General features: G+C 37.9%; 1 protein-coding gene across 5 annotated transcripts in view; it reads left to right on the forward strand.

The window, feature by feature from the left end:
- The window catches only part of DIPK1A (divergent protein kinase domain 1A), a 102,701-nt gene that overhangs the window by 59,137 nt on the left and 26,691 nt on the right, over positions 1 to 16,873 (forward strand). The window contains exon 1 of one of the 5 annotated variants that reach the window (XM_070268725.1): positions 8,586 to 9,627. The exons of the other annotated variants lie outside the window; for them this stretch is intronic. The gene's annotated coding sequence lies outside the window, so the exon portion shown is untranslated. Of the gene's footprint in view, positions 1 to 8,585; positions 9,628 to 16,873 lie in introns of those variants that run through there. 5 annotated transcript variants of the gene reach the window in all.

Consider the following 16,873-nt stretch of genomic DNA (forward strand, 5'->3'; position numbering starts at 1 on the left):
CTCTCTCTAGGCTTGAGGGGAGGAAGAATTAACCCTGCTGTTCCCTCTCAAAAGTATTCACAGCAGAACATACATCTCACCAAGGAAACCTTTCAGATCCTCCCTCCTCTTTACCCTGGATCTGACTGGGGTGGAGTCAGGGAACCAGCCCTGGCCATTTTGGCTTTTAATGTCCGTATTTTCTTAGGCCCTCACTTTGGTCTGTGGCTTTCATTGTATCTTTGTGCCTCACAGCACAAAGCACATAACACTAAGTATTACACATAACCTGGTACTTTGCAGGGGTGCTTTATCCCCCTTCTCCTGCAGGGATACGTTCCAAGACCCCCAGTGGATGCCTGAAACCACAGATAGTACCGAACTCTATATGTACTATGTGTTTTCCTCTACATACATGCCTATGATAAAGTTTAATTTACAAATTAGGCACAGTAAGATTAACAACAGTAAGTGATAATAAAATAGAACAATTATAGGGGCTGGCCCGGTGGCGCGCGGTTAAGTTCGCACGTTCCACTTCTCGGCAGCCTGGGGTTCTCCGGTTGGGATCCTGGGTGCAGACATGGCACCACTTGGCAAAAGCCATGCTGTGGCAGGTGTCCCACATATAAAGTAGAGGAAGATGGGCACGGATGTTAGCTCAGGGCCAGGCTTCCTCAGCAAAAAAGAGGAGGACTGGCAGTAGTTAGCTCAGGGCTAATCTTCCTCAAAAAAAATAAAAAAGAACAATTCTAGCAATATACTGTAATAAAATATCGTAGATCTTAACAGCCTCAGTATACGATTTTTTTTTCTTATTAAGTCGAGAACTTTCACCTTTTCATTTAAAGAAAGCACTTTATAGATTCTCTTTGGCGTATCCAAATTGCCAGCATCACTACTCTTGCGCTTTGAGGCCATTATTAAGTAAAATAAGGGTGACTTGAACACAAGCACTGTGATACCGTGACAGTTGATCTGATAACCGAGATGGCTACTGACTCATGGGCAGGTAGCATATAGAGCATGGATATGCTGGACAAAGAGATGATTGACATCCAAGTGGGATGGAGCAGGAAAGTGAGAGACTTCATCACCCTACTACACACCCACACACACACTATTTAAAACTTATGAATTCAGGCCGGCCTGGTGGCATAGCGTTTGGGTTCGAATGCTCCACTTTGGTGGCCTGGGGTTCACCCGTTCAGATCCCGGGCACGGACCTATGCACCGCTTATCAAGCCATGCTGAGGCAGGCATCCCACATATAAAGTAGAGGAAGATGGGCACGGATGTTAGCTCAGGGCCAGTCTTCCTCAGCAAAAAGAGGAAGATTGGCAGCAGATGTTAGCTTAGGGCTGATCTTCCTCAAAAAAAAAATAAAACTTATGAATTGTTTATTTCTGGAATTTTCCATTTAATATTTTCAGACCAAGGTTGACCTTAGTAACTGAAACCACAAAAAGGGAAACCACAGATAAAGGGGGACTACTGTATATAGTAAAAATACAAAAATATACATGGGAATGATAGACACCAATTTCCGGATAATGATTTCCTCTGAAGATGAAGGAAAAGATGAGGAATGTGAGAGGTGAAAGTTTAGGTCTGTAGTAACGTTTTATTTCTTCTTAGAAAAGAATTTTAAATTAATATGGCAAACTGTTGACATATGGATACAGAGCTACCTTTTTTTTTATTATTTTCTCTCATTTTTTGTACAGACATTTTTTTCTGTATATTTGAAATGCTTTATAATTTAAAATTAAATGGAAAGATGAGTCTAGGTTACAGTAATTTTTCTGCTTTAGGTTTCTCTCTCCCTTTATTCTCAAAGACAGAGAAAATAGAAATCATCTGATAGAAACTATCCCAACTGCCCACCCTCTGGTGTACACATGAGCACCCATCCTTTCCTTTTCCTTCTAGGTACAGTGGAGTCGCTGTCCCTTCATCTTCCTCTGTATTCCCTCCCTTCTAACCTTCTCAGGAACCTGTTAATCTGTCAACACCTTTTCCTTTACCCTATCTCTTTCTACTGACTTCTCGTCAATATTTAAATATGTACTGGTTTCTCTTAGTTTTAAAGAACCTATCTCAAGCCCAGCTAATGCCCTACGTCTTTTGTCCTCTTCATAGTCAGACTTCTCTTAAGAGATGTCTGCCTGGTTGTTTTTATTTTCATACCTCTTAGTTTTTAACACACTCCAATCTGGCTTCTCTCCCATGAAGTTGCTCTTGTCAAGGTCAACAGTGACCTCTGTGTCACCAAATCCGATGGATACTTTTCAGTCCCCACCTTTGTTACCTTTCAGCAGCATTTGCCACTGTCAACCACTCTGTGCTTCTTGAAATCCTTTTTCCATGATTCCTATATTACAACATTCTTCTGGTTTTCTTCCAACCTGTCTGCTCCTCCATGCTCTACTTTATCATCTCTTTTGTCACCCAGCCATTAAATAGTGAACGTTCTCAGGGCTCAGTCCTAACGCCTTTTCGCACTCTGGGTTTTTTCTGTTGGCAGCTACTCCCATGGTTTCTATTACTTTCTCTGTCTCCTCTGAGCCTTCCTTGTGACTCCCAAACGTCTATGTTTTCTCAGCCATAGACCTGTATATCCAACTGCCTCCTAAATATTGCTTGCATGACTCACAGACACTTTAGTCTCAACATGTTCAAAACTGAACTCATTAATTTATCCTTCCTCTAATATTTTTATCCTCCATTGTTCTCAGTTTTGGGGAATGGCACCACGATCTGTCCAGTTGCTCAAGCCAGAAACCTGGAAGTCCTACTTGATTTCTCCTGCACCTTCACCCCCCATGTCCATTTAACCGTGAAATCCTGTTAATTCTGCCTCCTGTCTTTCAGACCCTTCTCTTTTTCTGCCATTTCTCACTTCCAAAACCCTAGTGCAATCACCTCCTTACTGACATTTGTTTCTTAACTCTACAAGACTTAGACATTTTTCAGTATTTGAGATTTAGATGTTTTTAGTCTAATAGTATTTCAGTACTTGATATATTTATTTTTAAAATTTTCTTATTGAAATGATTTACATACAATGAAAGCTCAGATATTAAATTGTACAGTTTGATCAGCTTTGAAAAATGCACTCACTTAATGTAACCCTCACCCCTATGAAGACACAACATTTCCATCTCTCTGGAAATTTCTCCTGTGACCCTTCCTACTCAGTCACCCATCAAAGCAACCACTGATCTGATTTAGTTTTTAAAAATATTTTTAAATGTTATTTTTGTAGAAAGAAAAACACCCCAGAATAAAACACAAAAAGATGTTCTAAGCCTTAAAAATAATTTACGAGTGGTATTGGTGTGGAGCTATGCTAAAATAAAGAACCTGTGGCATATGGTGATTAACTTTAGCTATCCTGTTTTGTAAGCTATAAAATTTTCACTATTAAGTTCAGTATAGATGAGTATGAAAATATTTGCTGATTTTCTGAGGCTGACCCTGTGGCTGACTGGTTAAGTTCGTGCACTCCTCTTTGGCGGCCCAGGGTTTCGCTGGTTCGGATCCTGGGCGCAGACATGGCACTGCTCGTCAGGCCACGCTGAGGCAGCATCCCACATGCCACAATTAGAAGGACCCACAACTAAAATCTAGAACTATGTACTGGGGGGATTTGGGGAGAAAAAAGAAAAGCAGGAGAAAAAAAAGATTGGCAACAGTTGTTAGCTCAGGTGCCAGTCTTACCAAAAAAAAAATTCTGATTTTCTAAGCTACCCAATAAGTATGATGGAAATATTTTAGACTGGTCTTTTAAGTTAACTTATTATTTCAACACTCTTCTAATTCTGCTTTTTATATATATGTATATATCCACATACCCTTTTACACTTTGGGAATACTTGGAGCTGAGGAGCTGGGGAAGTGAGTCCAGGAAAAATTTTGAATATATTGATATCTATTGAGAACCTTTTATATATATATGTATATAAGGCAGTACAAATAATAGTTATTTTTATTTAACTTACAAAGAACTCTACATTTTTATTTAGATGAGATGTCCAAAAGAATACTAAAATCTCCCACAAATGTGAAAATTTTTGTCTTAGCATTTATGGGCTATGCTATGCCAACATCCTTTCGTATCTCTATTATGCTGTTTTCCCGATTAATATGTTTAAATTGTGCCTTAAAACTCCTAGTGATTAAAAATGTAAATTAGAAATTTTAAATGATCTTGTCATTCACTTGAGTATTACACATGTAAAGAACCTAGCTGAACTAGAAAGCTAAGCTCTATTTGTTTAGTCCTAGGATAGGTACAGTAGAGGCAGCCAAAGTGTGAGCTTGTTCATTCTGGTCCATCACTAGATGCAGTTCTAACTCAGAGGGGCCATCTTTAAAAATGAGAGGTATTTTAGACCCCTCCATACAGGGAACTCAGCACTTTTTCTTTCACAAAAGGCTGATTTGGGGTCATTAGTTTCTGGATAGAGACCTGTGTGACAGTGAAAATAGCAAGAGTGCTGGCTCTGCCCTTCCCTGGGAGAAAAGAGCACTGCCAGGGCCCAGGTGCTGTGCCTTTTGTCCCTGATCGCCACGGTTTTCCATTGTGTATCTCTATTGGGAATTTTTTTTGAGCTTATATCCCTGACATATGTGTCACTATATTAATATTATATACATTATTACACTTCCATGATTAGGGATTTTTAAGTATTTTTTTTCTTTTTGTCCGTGATTTTGTTTAATTTTCACAACGTCTGTATTTTATAGGTGAAGACAATAAAGCTCAGGGAAGTTCAGTAACTTGCCCAAGGTCACGTAATTTACTAACTGGGTGATGTTTGACAAATCCCAAAGCATTTGGGGCCTCGGTTACAAAATGTCAGATTCCAACGTTGTGATCTGAGCAAACCTGTGCTGTTGCTGACGCCTTTCTAAAACATAAATCTCTGGTTTAACCTTTCTTAGCAGATAAGGCCTTATTATGATCCATATATTAATTACGAGGAATTCTAGGAATTAATGAGTGGTGCAAGAGAAACTGAATACTTAAAATAGTGTCAAATTAGCTTGGTCTTTGTTATAATTTTTAAAATCATTAGCATTTTTTTGCTTACAATTGTATGCTGCATATTTAAGAGATTGGTAGCAACAGTCACTTCAAACATGATTTACAAGATATCCATTATCTTAAGCACCATGGGTAATTCTATCAGTATATTTTCATAAGAATTTTTGGGTAATTACTTTCAGCATTTTCCCTTACAGCAAAGTGAAGCCTATTATTTCCCTAAGTACTTATGCTGCAGTAAATAACTGCCAGTGTGGTAGGGGCCTCACTCTCCACAATGCCAGCAGAAACATTTTCATTTAGAAACTGTCTCAGTGCATTTTCTTTATGTCAGCTCCCTTTCTTCTAAGTAAAAATTGCTGAGCTTAAAATAGCTGTCATTTGTCTCTGAAGCGTTTTCTATAGGTTTCATTTTGTTTTGTTTTTAGCTTTCTTTGGAATTTAAGAGAGAAACGGGAAGACAGTTTTAGATTAACACCTGTCTGAGAAATTCCAAATTAGAGATGGCCATCTGGTTTGCATGATTTGTAATATTTTCAAAATAGGCTCTTACCATTTCAAATAGATTTTTAGGCTATTCTAAAATAATACTTAATTTTAAAACTGTTGTAACTGTCAACATTTTACTATCAAACTGAAAAGGGGATAGTTAGACGTTGGTGATGTTTGCTCCAAGAAGGAATGCTTCTGTGAGCCCTCTGTTCTCTGGGAGACTGATATGGCAGTGTAAGGCCGTATTTCTCATTCCTTGGACTCACAGAACCTGAAGGCCCAGCTTAGATTCCTCTGTGCTTCTAATTATTCTTTAGAATAATTTACTTAGGTCCGGCCTGAAGTATTCAACCACAGTAGCTTTGAAGATGTCTGAGTTTGGCTGAGGTCATCCTGACCTTGGGGGTACTTTCAAATTTGACTCACTCTCCTGCCTCCTATAATCACGTTGAAATAAATTTTCTAGAAGCATTGCTGAAATTCTACATTTTAGAAGCCCTGAGGTTATCATTCACCAGCTCTATTGAGAGCCCCACTGGTCTACGTATACAGGGCCTTTGCCGAATCCAGTGCTGAGGATTCAGAGAGCATGTGAAAAAAAGTCAAGGCCACTATCAAAGAAATGAAACTAAAACTGTGATTGCCTATAGAATTGGATACTGGGGAAGGTAAAATAAGTGCATTTGAAAAACCAGTGAATGTTAATTGTTGTAAGCTTTGTGGAAAGTGGTGTAATGATATGTATTATAAGCCTTTAAAACTTCATAACCTTTGACCTAGAAATTTTACTTACTGAAATCTCTCCTGAAGAAGCAATCAAATACTCAGGCAGATATCTGTGTATTTAATATAATAGGCAATAGAGTAGACTGAGAACAGCTTCTGAAGCCAGGTTACCTCAATTCAAATCCTGGTCCTCCTACTAAATACTAGTATAACCTTGCTTTAACCATCTGTAAAATGAAGAATAGTCCTCACTCATAGAGTTCTTCTAAGGACGTAGTGGTAATCCCCTCCAGTATCCATTAGCTACCACACTCATGCTGCATGACAAATTGTCCCAAAACTCAGTGACATAGAATGAGCATTTATATCTTACTCATACATCTATGGGTCAGCTGGAGTTCAAATTTTCTAGGCTGGGCTGGGCTCCAGGCAATGGCTTTGGTTCAGGTGGGCTACAGTGTCCACTTAATCTCCTGGGATCGGTGGACTACCAGGAACCTGTTCTTCTCATGGCACTGTCTGAAGTACAAGAAGGCAAGTCCAGGTGTACTCTTTTCTTTGCATCATATCTACTAACAAACATTGGCCAAAGCAAGTCACCTGGCCAAGCCCAACATGAATGAGGCCGGGAAAGTAGGGCAGGGGGAGGGAATGAATCTTTGCACTCCAAGGGTTGACACTATTTCTGTAAAGAGCCAGGTAGTAAATATTTTTGGCTTTGCTGGCATACAGTCTCTGTTGGAACCGCTCAACCCTGCTGTCATAGCATGAAATCAGCATTGGAAAATATATCAATGAAAGGGGTGGCTGTGGCCCGATAGAACTATTTGGAAATCCAGGCAGCAGACTGCATTTGGCTCATGGGCCATAGTTTTCCGACTCCTGACCAGTTTACCACATCAGATTGTAGAGTTTTTATGAAGCTTAAGCAAATTAATATATAGAAAGTGCTTATAACAGTTCCTGGCACAGAGTAGCACTAACACATATTGGCTCTCATTAATAGTGTTGTTGTTACTACCATTGTTATAGCACAATATTGGAAATAATAAAAATCTCCAATAATAGAGAGGGTTAAATAAATATGGCACACCCATACTGTAAAATGTTATGCATCCATTTAAATACCATATTTTTTAAATATCAAGACTATTTAATGGCCTAGGAACATGTTTATAGTATAATTTTATTTATTTTTATTTTTCTTCAAACATAATGTATTTTGCATATGTACATACATGGTAAACAACTAGGAAAGGAATATACGAAACTGGATCATTTAGCTTTTTTACATAATTCTTTTTTGTTTTACTTTTATAATTGACGTATAACATTGTGTTAGTTTTAGGTGTACAACATAATGATTTGATTTATGTACATATTGTGAAATGGTTACTGCAATAAGTTAACATCCATCACCTCACGTAGTTATAAATTTTTTTTTCTTGTGGTAAGGACTTTTAAGATCTACTCTCTTGGCAACTTTCAAATATACAATAGAGTGTTGTTAACTATAGTCACCATGCTCGACATTACAACCCCAGGACTTAGTTATTTTATAACTGGAATTACGTGGTTCTTTATTGTCCATTTTTTCTACGCTGGGCGTATACTGTTTGCTGGTGTTAAAGTGCTTTGATGGGAAAAGAAAACACTAGAATCTACGTTCACTGAGCACTCTTCTAACTCTGAGGTAATTACCATTTTATAGGTCACTTATGTTTTAATTGCTTAACAAATTGAGTTTACCTTCAGAAATGACTGATTAGAATGGACCAAATGGACACGTTTCAACCTGTTGTGTTTTTAAATTAAAGAAAAGGTGTTCCAGGACCCAGCCCTGTGGTCGAGTGGTTAAAGTTTCGTGTGCTCTGCTTTGGCAGCCCCAGTTCACGGGTCAGATCCTGGGGTCAGACCTGCTCCACTCACTAGCCATGCTGTGGTGGTATCCCACATACAAACTAGAGGAAGATTGGCACAGATGTTAGCTCAGGGCTAATCTTCTTCAAACAAAAAAAATATGAGGATTGGCACAGATGTTAGCTCAGGGTGAATCTTCCTCAGCAAAAAAAAAGAAAAAGAAAAAGAAAAGAAAAGATGTTCCACTCTAGAGCTCCGGGAAATTTATGGCAGGGTACCAACCAATAGGAATAGAATTCCCACACTGTCTCTCAAGTCATAGGAACAGTAGCTCCTTTCGGACCACATTTCCAGAGCAACCACAATCCTTTCAGTGATACAAAGGCAGAATGTTGTTGCACAGAGGTGAACAAACTCCCCCACCCCTTTACCAGCCACCTCAGTGTTGGAACATACACATCTGCATTCCTCATGTATCAGAGAGAGATTAGATTTCAGTAATTGCCTCTGTGTCTAGAAGTCACACAAGTAAATGCCAGGAAAGGAAGCTTCAGAACCCAACAGGCTTCTTCATCAATCTCACAGAATATTAACTAAAATTAATTTCTTTTTAAAAAGCCCTTTATGATAATCAAGTTACATCTATATTATAATCAGTTAGCCTCTGGATACTCCAAGATTCTAAATGGTGTTGCAAATTATGTTATGTTAATTAGATTGTACAACCTTAGAAGAAACTATTCCAAATAGATTTTGTGCTAAAATGTGCTTTAGAATATGAAGTTTAAAGGGATGATGCTTTTTAATCTTTAAGTTTACATAAAATGTAGCTGAACTTTTACTTTTAGTAAGTGAATAGTGAATTTAAGTGTCCACTAGGATTCCCATGTAAGATATGCATGTGGCTCTTGTATGTTATAGTAAGTTCTAGACCCAATGTGGTGCCTCAGGCTTCCTGAGAGGGGGAAATGGACAACCAGTTTTTGCCCATTCTGGTGCCAGAATCTTAACTGAAATAATAAGGTAATTTGAATTCTATTCAGAAACTATCTATAACCGTATCTCAAGTAGTTCTTTAACTTGGGACTTTGTGTATATAAGGTAAAGACTTGTTGATAATTACGGAGCTCATGATCTGGAATGAGAACTATATTCAGTTGACTTAAACATAAATATATACAACTACGCATCCTATTAATGTATTTTAATTGTAGTTCCCATTTCTTCCCCACTAAGGAAGAAGGAAGAATCCTTAATCAAAACGGCCAAGAAAGTTGTCTCTGTTCTGGCTGGGACCTTCACATTGCCTTTCTCATCACCCCTAGACCCTACTTTGCTGATTGTATCCTAGACTGGTAGTAGTCTCCAAAGATGATCCCTCATTGGACATGCCTCTTGGTATTCATACCCTCATGGAGTTCCCGCTACATTCAATCTGATCTGGCCCTGTGTGAGCAAAAGAGTGGGGCAGAAATGATGCAGCTTGCACATTGGTCTCTGGGAACACGTGCTCTGGGGTAAGAAGCCTGACTCCCCTGAGTATTATTCTCTGCAGAATCCAGCTAACCACCTGAAGCTGTTCCAGCCGTCCCAGCTGAGGGGTAGGACATGTGGATGAAGAAGCCACACCTGCATGTCCAACCCAGTCAGTCCTTCATCACATGTTCAGCCGTAATCACAAATGCATGCAGAACTTGAGAGAACTGACCTGCTGAGGCCAGTCAACCCTCAGAACCATGAGAGACATAAATTATTGTTGAAAGCCGCTAAGTTTTGGGATAGTTTGTTATACAGCAGGAAATTGTAACACCCAGCTTTCTTAACCCCTACCTTTCTGCACTGGGATGTTGAAGCATGCCATGACTGAGTTTGTTTGGTGTTGCAAATGCTAATACTCCTTTTATGAGGAGTGCTAATGGAGGCTCTCCCTCCCTCCCATATGTTCTGTAAAGTGCTGGCTGTCTACTTGTTCATTAAAAGCCTTCTCTGTGCCTTGTTTTTTTAATCCTGGGGTGGCTTTGATATGTTTTTCTGGCCTTGCAGCTCTCTTAAGCATGTGCCTGGCCTGTGTTCTCTAAAGCAGTAGCAAAGCAAAAGATTACTGTCATCAACTTTGGGCAAGGAAAAAATCATTTCCTCATTGACTGAGAACTAAAGTTGCCCCCACCCTCAGGCGGTCCTGTGCCACTTCCCCTGTATGCCTTTAGAGTTCTTCCTGGCACACCTGACTTAAGGCCAAAACTGTTTAATCATTCTAAGCCTCATATCACATCAGTTTATGGTTGACCTCTATATTCTCACTGTCTCTCCCAAACCTCCTGAGTCCATGATTTCTAGGAACATTAGATGAAATATATGAGGCACACTCTAGCATGGAGCCAGGCACGGAGTGCAGCTCCAAATTATGTATTCTTTTTTTTTTTTTGACAGGGCTTGAAGAGAAATGTATGCCTTTTAAAATTTATATGTAGGTTGTGTATAAAACAAAGTAAATCTCTTACTTAAAAAAAAAATCAGAGTGGAATACTCTACAGCAAAGAAAATGAAAAAACTATGGCTATGTGGTTAGCATGAATGAATCTCACAGTATAATGTTGAGAGAAAGATGCAAGTCATAATAGAATGTATGGTGTGTGCTTCTATTTCTGTAAAGTTCAAAAGCAGTGAACATCACACTCTGCATTTTAGGCATACTTGATCAGTGGTTAAACTACATAGGAAAGCACATAAATGGTTATTGTAGAAGTCAGGAACATGTTAATTAACCCTTTATTGGAGAGGAACACATGGGAGTCAGTGAAGGCACTAGAAAAATTCTGGTTTTTCACCCCAAGTGGTAGTTACATGTGTATTTACTTTCTAATTTTAATTTAAGTTATATGTTTTAAACAATTCTATATGAATGATATATTTCACAGTAAAAAAAGTTTTTAAAAAGCAGTTAGGAGACTTGTAGATCTTAGAGAGATGTTTTTAAATAGATATGCTAAACACCTATATACAAATATGTAGTTTTTTCTGATTAAAAAAGTGATACATATTATTATAGAAAATCTGCGTTAACAGAGAAGAAAAATAAAAATCATCCATAATTCCATGACTCTTGACATTTTGAGATAACCACTCTTGACATTTTGGGTTATTTCCTTGCAGTTTCTACATTCTGTTGATGATTTTTTTCTCTCTTTTTTTTAAAGCAAAATTGGAAACATACCATACATGTTTCAAAAGCTGATTTTTTTCACTTACTACATCTTGAGCATTTTCCCATACTTTGACACTTCTTTGAAATAGTAATTTACTGTTGAAACTAGCCACAGGCTGAAGGATCACCCCATACAATTAATTCCCCAAATGTTCTTGCATTTTTGACATTGTCAGCCCCTAAGCATAAGAAATATGAAGTAGCATTCAGAGAAAACGTGAAAATTACCTACTCCTTATTGGAATTTTATTTCTAGCGTTCTCATAAAATCAAAACAGAGAATATGTTCATGCAAATAAAACCTTTAGAACTTAGATCAGAGAACAACTAGGATTCTTCCTGTAAGTGTGAAAATTCACCTCTTAGAAAGAGGAAGAATGCTAAAACTCTGACCAGTAGACTAATAATGCCCTCTGACAAAGAATTCTTCTCTAAAGTTTTGTCATAAAAAAGAATTTTCATGCTCACTATGAGCTGGGGAGCATGGACGTTTTTAGAACCTTTCTTTTCACTATTTTTAACTTGTAAAAACTGAGTTTTCCTTGTTTAGAATGACATAAAAGTTCTTTTTTTATGTTCTTTGAGTATCATTGCTGTCTTTTGATGTTTGTGAAAATTAGCACTAGGATAGTTTAAACTTGCTACATTTAGGTATTCTTATTCTTAATAGTTTTCCAACTAGCAGAGAGACACCATTTAATAAAGGGACGAGATCCTTTCCAAATAAACTGTATCTGCATGTGCTGTGGTGCACAGTAAATGTTCATCCCATTAAATGGTTTCTTCATATTTCTGTTTTTTAAAGCTAGCGTATTTTTCAAAAGTATTGTTACTATAAATATCTAGAATTTATTTAAAGAAAAGGGTAAAAGTTATATTTGGGGATATGTGTCAATAGTTTTTTTTCTTGGTTTCACATTTAGTTTCTTCCTTTTTTTCACTTTTTTTTATTGAGGTAACATTGGTTTATGACATTAAATAAATTTCGGGTGTACATCATTATATTTCAACTTCTGTGTAGATTACATCATGTTCACCACCCAAAGACTAATTACCACCCATCACCACACATGTGCCCAACCCCACTTTTCACCCTGCTCCCTCCCCGCTTCGCCCCTGGTAACCACCATTCTAATCTCTGTATCTATGTGTTTGTTTGTTGTTGTGTATGAGTAATTTTAACTCTAGTTTTTTCAGCCAGATTACTCCTAAATATGCAGTAAAAGTTAGCCAGCTATAATGTCAATATAACAGGAAAAAAAATTTTTGAAGATTATTTTGGAGTAACTGGTAGTTTAAAAACTTGAATAAAAAGACACGTCTCTCAGCTTTTTCTATGAAATGATGAATGATGAAATGATTATATTTGAGTTTTTGCACGTGATAATCTTATCAATTTGTTACATTTTCCGAGTGTTCAAGTCCACTAAATATGTTAAGTAAAATATTTGTGGGTAAAAGTAAAAATGTGATAGATATTTTTCTTCCCTGCTTCTCAAAATTAAGAACATCTGTGTAGGGAGAATTTAGAGGTAAAGCAAATGGGACTTTGTGCTTTATATGTTTATAAAAGATGTTGAATATCAAAAATAGAATAAATAGAAAAGTCATAGAAGTAGTCTTAAATGACTAAATTTTGATGAGTTGCCTCTATTTTTAAAGCAATGTAAAGTTATTTAAATAAGATCAAAGGTTTTCAGATTTGTTTTGAAATAAAAGTTATCACGGTGAGATCAAACAATATAAAAAAAAGAAAAATTATCACTATTCTATATTTTTAACCTTTTTTTTTTATGGTGAGGAAGATTGTCCCTAAGCTAACATCTGTGCCAGTCTTCCTCTATTTGTACGTGGGATGCCACCACAGCATGGCTTGGTGGGCAGTGTGTAGGTCTGCACCCAGGATCTGGGCCCGAGAAACCCAGGCCACTGAAGCGGAGCATGCAAACTTAACCACTACACCCCTGGGCCAGTCCCAAGAATCACCATTCTTCACAGAGGAATTGGTACAGAAAGTTTGTCTCGTCATTTATGTTTTCCATCTGCAGTGATTTTTCTTTATAATAAGATGTTGCTGATAATTTACTCTAGTCATAAAGAATTGCTTCTAACTGCTATATCCAGACAGATGTTATATTTCTCTAATTAGTAGTAGTTTATGTCTTAAAGACTAGTTTAAAATAAAATGATAATGTCATATAAATTTGATTTTTTTCAGCACCATAATTTTTGTTTTTATTTTATTATGTAATCGTAATACAAGGTTTCTTAACCTTAGCATCATTGACATTTGAGGCCAGATAATTCTTTGCTGTCGGCAGTGGGGCAGCTCTTCTGTGCATTGTAGGATGTTTAGCAGCATCTCTGGCCTCTACCCACAAGATTCCAGTAGCACTCCCTAGTCTGCGTGCAACAATGTCTCCAGACATTGCCAGGAGTGCCCTAGGGGGCAAAATTGACTCCAGTTGAGAATCATTGCCATAGGATATTTACTAAAATTCTTGTCATGCTTTTCAGAAGCATAATTCAGAATAAAGCAGTGTACCATTAGTAGCTAGGCACAAAATCAGCAGAATAGAAAAGCTGCTGGGCAGTATTTTTGATAGTTCAATATAAATAAAAAGTCAGAAACAGTAACTACATTTCTTAATCAAAGACTAGATTGTCTAGGTAATTGATACAGAACAGACCACTGGAAACATTTTAGTGAGTGCCACACAGGGAAATAAAATTAGTTAACAGATACAGATGTCACAATGGCTGTTTTTCTTCAGTCGTTATTTTAAAATGCGAAGCAGCAGGATCTCCAGATATTAAAGGACACATGGAGGTCCTTGTACTGTTTTGTGTTCCCCCCAGATCACAGTAATTTTCCGTGGCGTGCTGGAATAAAGATGTGTTTTCCTCCTTTTGTCATTATGTCCACAACAGGTGATGCCCAGTGCCCTGCTGGGAACGTCATTAATCTAACTTCCTCTCCGAAATTTTTGGCATTCCCTATCATGACGAAACTCAGCAGGCAAGCCTGTTCACAGGGTGTTTTTCAGTTTAAACATATGTCAGAGAAAATCGAGAAGTGTAGCTATTTGAGACATATAGAAAAGCAAAGTGATTTCAAGTTATATTAAATTGGATATGCAAGAGGGAGAAATATATAAAAGTCTTAGTTACCAACATCTATTAAGCTTAGTGTGCATTTGAAAGCAATTTATGGTAGCTTTATTGAACCTTTGTACAACCCCCTGAATAGAAATTATTGATGGAGAGTCCAAAGGGTGGTTGACCTTACTAGCCTTACTGTAGTAGGTGTCAAGAAGAAGGTAAGACAGGACCAAATCCGAACACAGGCAGAGAACCCTCCTCACCAGGTCTCCATTGTTTTCCTTTTCTCCGTGACTTATACCTCTTCGGAGCAAGGCAGGAAAAGGGAAAAAGAAAAGGCTGTAAGGTCTTCCCTGATTCTTCTGATCCATAGTCAGATGCGTTATCCATTGCACCACTGGCCCACCACTCCTCCCTATTTTTTTTTTTTTTTTTAAAGATTGGCTCTGAGCTAACATCCATTGCCAATCTTCTTCTTTTTTTTTCCCCTTTTTCTCCCCAAAGCCCCCCAGTACATAGTTGTACATTCTATTTGTAGGTCCTGTTGGTTCTGCCATGTGGGATGCCGCCTCAGCATGGCTTGATGAAAAGTGCTATGTCCTCTGCGCCCAGGATCTGAACTGGCGAAACCCAGGGCCACCGAAACAGAGCGCTTGAACTTAACCACTCGGCCTGGGGCCGGCCCCCTCCTCCCTGATTCTTTTACTAAATGAATTGAGATTAGTCTTATTTTAAAACCTTGTCTTGGGCCAGCCCTGTGGCGCAGGGGTTAAGTTCACATGTTCCACTTCAGCAGCCTGGGGTTCACTGGTTCAGATCCTGGGTGCGGACCTACTCATGGCTTATCAAGCCATGCTATGGCAGTCATCCCACATATAAAGTAGAGGAAGATGGGCACAGATGTTAGCTCAGGGCCAATCTTCCTCAGAAAAAATGAGGAGGATTGGCACATATTAGCTCAGGGCTAGTCTTCCTCAAAAAGAAAACAAAAACCAAAAAAAACCCTGTCTCAAAAAAGTCACATAAAATGTTAGCTTAATATATAATATTGGACTCCTAAAAGTAAAATCTTGCCATGGTATGGTCCTTCAAGTGACCCTTTTAACTTTTTTAAGGGTATTGTATGGTAGATTTATAATTTGTTTGTCCCTGTAACTGGAGATGTGCTGAAAGTGCCTACGGCAGTACCTGGCACACAGTAGACCATAGTTGCTGAATGATTGCTTGGGAAGGGGGTGTCGTGGTGTGGCAGTATGTCTTATCATATAATATAAAAAATTTTAAATTAGTAGAGAAAAACATATGCAAAGGAAGGCATGTACCCATCACCCAGCTAGAACAGTTATCAACTCATGGCCAATCTCGTTTCAACTGTACCCCACCTACTTTCCTCTTCCCGTATTATTTTGAAGCAAATTCCAGATATCATATTTCATTCATAAATATTCCAATGTCTATCTCTAAAATATTAGGGTTTTTTTCTTTAAACATTGCCACAGACCATTATCACCCCTAAAAAGTTGAAGTAATTCCTTAATATCAGGTATCCTGTCAGTCTTCAAGTTGTCTTCAATTGTCTCATAAATTTTATTTTTACAGCTTTTCATTTGAGTTAGGACTCAGAAAAGATCCACGTATTGTGATTATTTGATATATTTCTTAAGCATTTTTTTAATCTTCAGCATTCCCCCATCTTCTCTTTATCTTCTCCCTTGTAATGTATTTGTTGAAGAAAATGGGTTGTTTGCATTGCGGTGTTTCCCACAGCCTGGAGTTTGCTGACTGTGTCTTAACAGTGTCACTTACTTAAGTGTCTCTTATGTTCCTCTGTCTCCTGTATTTCCGGTAGTTAGAGCTAAAGGCTTGATCAGATTCAGATTCAGTTTTCTTTTTGGCAAGTCCAAAAAGAAGGTGGTGGCCAAATCATAATGACAGCATTGTTGGCTTTTTGCTCAGTGCCTTGCAAATTGATTTAGCTAACAGTTGTTGAGTATTTTCTATATGCCTCAAAATGTGCTTGTGTTTTATTGGCATTGTGTCATTTAATCGTATTTAATTCTCATAATACTAGTACATATAAAGTTCTGTCTGTTGATCAGGTCTTTTATTAGGGTATAATCTTAAATGTCTTTCACATGAACCCCTTGGTATATACCCCATTGTCGTTGGTGTGATTTAATTTGGAATTCTGTCTGAATTTTCTTTTTACTGGATTCATTTGAAGCTATGCAAAAATGACTTGCATTAAAGGCATTTTTTATATTTTAATAATAAAACTCAAAGACCTGTTATTTAACTGTGAATTCGTTGTTCTCAAGCTTTTTGGTATGAGATTCACCATCTGTTAACCTCACAAAGACGGATAATCTGAACCGCAAACAGGGCCAGCAGGATGCATCATTTCCTGAGTCTCTTTTTTCTTTGCACGCATTGTCTTCTGCAGGTGCATTTATGTC

The sequence above is a fragment of the Equus caballus genome, chromosome 5 (genome assembly GCF_041296265.1).
Source record: "Equus caballus isolate H_3958 breed thoroughbred chromosome 5, TB-T2T, whole genome shotgun sequence".
In the NCBI taxonomy this organism is placed as follows: Eukaryota; Metazoa; Chordata; class Mammalia; order Perissodactyla; family Equidae; genus Equus; species Equus caballus.